The sequence below is a fragment of the Neolamprologus multifasciatus genome, chromosome 2 (genome assembly GCF_963576455.1).
Source record: "Neolamprologus multifasciatus chromosome 2, fNeoMul1.2, whole genome shotgun sequence".
Lineage (NCBI taxonomy): Eukaryota > Metazoa > Chordata > Actinopteri > Cichliformes > Cichlidae > Neolamprologus > Neolamprologus multifasciatus.
The window spans coordinates 1623043-1626821 of record NC_140440.1 but is presented as its reverse complement, the minus strand read 5'-3'; the positions used below and the strand labels follow the sequence as shown (position 1 = coordinate 1626821).

At 39.4% G+C, this 3779-nt stretch overlaps 1 long non-coding RNA gene across 1 annotated transcript; it reads right to left on the bottom strand.

Moving 5' to 3' along the window:
- Positions 1-770: 770 nt before the first annotated feature.
- Positions 771-3358, bottom strand: LOC146523806 (uncharacterized). Its single transcript, XR_014869836.1, has 2 exons — positions 2926-3358; positions 771-2109 (listed from the first exon to the last, which is right to left on the bottom strand). It is a non-coding gene; the product is annotated as an uncharacterized LOC146523806 (long non-coding RNA).
- Between the last annotated feature and the right edge of the window lie 421 nt (positions 3359-3779).

The following is a 3779-nucleotide window of genomic DNA, read 5'->3' as shown; positions in this document are numbered from 1 at the left end:
CAGAGAGGTGGAGTCTAAGACCCGACCTGACATATAGACACAGACAAACAGGCACACACAGACACAGACATGCATTCCCACCCTCATGCACACATATACAAACACTCAGCACTCATCCAACGTAGGAATAAACGTAAATGGACATGTACACACAATCACACTCCCCAAACATACTCTATACCCCGGGTCCAGGTATCCTCGCCCCCAGAGGGGGAAACGGCACCCAGACCCAAGAGATGTTACCAGACCGCCCCAGGCTCCGCAGCAGCAGGGAGGCCAATCGGACAGCCAGCATCTCTTCCCAGCCCCCCCCCCCTCCCGATGGCTAGCAGAGAACGTGAGTGTGTTAAGACCCCATACCCCATGTAAATGATTTTCACAGAGGTCTTAAAGTACTTAAATCACTGCTGATAGTCTGGTTGTTTATAGTTTCACATTTTTGTGTCTGTAGGGCTGTTTGATGACAATTTGGACTCCTCTGGGAGATGAGGACACACCCACACCTGTTCCATACTGCAGCCATTGATGGTGTTACGGCTCTGAGTCAGCTTTGGGCCATCAGACGCACACACTGGAAAACCAGCACCTGGACTTCATGCAGGAGAGACGGCCTCAGTGATGATGGACTCTGCATCGTCTATTTTACCTCCTACTCTCTTTCTCTTTAACACACAATTAAAATCTTAGTGAGGAAGTCTCTAACTTGTACACATTTGTACTTTTACTTGTTTTATTAGTTATTTTTAAGAAGAGTAAAGTTATTCACAAAGTTTTTATTCTTCTGTATTTATTCTTTTGTATCATGTACCACAGTCATACTGAACTATACAGACCTGGTGAATTGGAGAAAAAAAATCATATATGAATGAATCATTCAGCTTCAGCAGTATTTCTATTCATCTTATGAATTCCAGTCTAATGTCAATTCACTGTTTGAGTTCAGTCTTGGTCTTAAACTCCAGAGAATACCACCTGGTTCAATTTTTTCATCTGATTATTGGGAAAACAGTTTTCTTCTGAGAGATGCTGCTAGAGCTGAAATAGAGCCCAAAGAAACAACAAAGTTTAGTCCCTCTGGATTTTCCATGGAAAATTGTTTTATCACTCACTCAGGTGACTTCTCCAGTGTCACGGATGAGTGATGAAAATATCTCCCACTGGAAACCATTGTGTCCAGTTAAAGTCAATCGACTTTTTCAAGGAGAGTTGTTAGATGCTGTGCTCATGAGGACAATGGGTTTTAAACTTGCAGCACAACACAAAGCTGAAATACTGGATCAACGATCAAAACAGATTGAGCAGAATTAGGTCAAAATGTAATATCCTCATATGATGACACATCACACATGATCCAGCATTGTTCTAAGAATGCAAACTCTCTTATTGGAAGTTTCCACAGCTGCCAGAAAGGGACAGATTTCTGGCTGGTCTTAATGAGTGGTCGTTGCTCTCTTGTTTTCTCTGGAATTGCTGCACGGAGGATGTAACACCCATGATAAGCACTGAGGTGTATGTCCTTGTCAGAAATGAGCAATGCTCAGCTTCCAGGTAAGGAGAAGTGGAACCAGAAGATATTCAAATACATCTCTCCACAGCTGCTGAGGAATTCTACAAAAAACAAAGTTTGTTAAAAACATTTGCAGGTGAATCACCACTGATTTATCACTGACATCCATTTACTCAAAAATTACTGACAAGTGGACAACTAGAATATATAGTTTATAATTTCAACATTGTACTGTAAAAAATGGAACTTTATATGACAAATGTGTGGTGCTTGTGGAATTTTTAACAAGGACCCTACAAAACTTTACAGTACTCATGCTGCCACACTTCTGATGGCTAGGTGTGCAGTTCCTGCTTTAAATGCATTCACTTTTAAGATTAAGAAATCTAAGTGATAACAGGCCAGAAATGTTTGAACTTGCTTATGAACCTAAATCACTGAGGCCGTCTCTCCTGCATGAAGTCCAGGTGCTGGTTTTCCAGTGTGTGCGTCTGATGCCCCAAAGCTGACTCAGAGCCGTAACACCATCAATGGCTGCAGTATGGAACAGGTGTGGGTGTGTCCTCATCTCCCAGAGGAGTCCAAATTGTCATCAAACAGCCCTACAGACACAAAAATGTGAAAATATAAACAACCAGACTATCAGCAGTGATTTAAGTACTTTAAGACCTCTGTGAAAATCATTTACAGTATATATCACAGAATTTAAGGCCTTTATAATCACAGAGCATACAGAGAAAAGTACTAAACTGAATCAATTTCAGCTTTCGTTTCTCATGATGTATATTGTATTAATAAGTAAATTTCATTATCTGTAGCTTTACCACACATTTGCCACACAGGTGTAGATACTGTAGATTCAGTGAATGCTTAGATTGCACTGATTAGAATATACTGGACATTCAAAGCTAAGATTCAGCGCACTGTGTTACAGGCTGGGATTTGATGAATTCATCATATATACAACCTTTGATCATCGTTTATGTCCAGTTGAATGAATCTGTGCACTCACATATTAAATGAGCTGAAATCAGTAGTGTGATCTCGAATCTTTATATGCTGAATGAGAGAACTGAAAGCTGTTATTTTAATCAGCCTGTTTCAGTTGTTTTAACTCACAAGTATCACAAAGTAATGTGGTAACATCTGGACTGACGAGTTTACTGTCAGCATTTTAATCGCTAGTTTAAAGGCTATAGGCTGCAGCCGTTGCTCTAACACTGTATAAATGTAACAGGCCTCAGTGCTGGTTCTAATAGTTTGAGCTGCTTCCAGCTTTATTTGTGAAGAGCACAGCAGCTTACAAAACACGTAGCTAGCTCGTACAGCTGCGACGTAAAACTTTCATAAGCTAAGATGACCTTAAAATAACGGGGCTACGTGCGGTGATGCTAGCGTTAGCCACGTTAGCACGTTACCTTCACAGGTGGTCAGACTTTGTAAACAGGCACTCAGCCAGAGGTTGGGCTCTCCGTTTCGCTGCAGGGTCCCTTCATTCTTCACATATCCGTGTTGAGCCGAGTGTAAATCCCAAGGCCGAACGGCCTTTGTACAAGCACACAGGCTTCTTAGCAGGGTGAAGCTATGCGCTAGAAACATCCAGGCTGGCAGACAACCTGTGTCTGACCAACCAATCAGAGAGCTCCTTACATCCCACGGTGTGGCTCATTTGAATAGCAGCAGGATTTTTAAAATGAAGTTGTTAATCCAACTGCTAATCCAAATGCTAATCCACATGTTAATCCCTGAGCGAACAGGAAAGGGAAATGGATTTTGAAATGCAGTTTATTAAAGTGCAAATCGAAAAAGGTTTTTGAAATGCAGTTTATTAAAGTGCAATTCAAAAAAGGTTTTTGAAATGCAGTTTATTAAAGTGCAATTCGAAAAAAAAATTTGAAATGCAGTTTATTAAAGTGCAAATCGAAAAAGGTTTTTGAAATGCAGTTTATTAAAGTGCAATTCGAAAAAGATTTTTGAAATGCAGTTTATTAAAGTGCAATTCGAAAAAAAAATTTGAAATGCAGTTTATTAAAGTGCAAATCGAAAAAGGTTTTTGAAATGCAGTTTATTAAAGTGCAATTCGAAAAAGATTTTTGAAATGAAGTTTATTAAAGTGCAATTCGAAAAAAAAATTTGAAATGCAGTTTATTAAAGTGCAATTCAAAAAAGGTTTTTGAAATGCAGTTTATTAAAGTGCAATTCAAAAAAGGTTTTTGAAATGAAGTTTATTAAAGTGCAATTCGAAAAAGGTTTTTGAAATGCAGTTTATTAA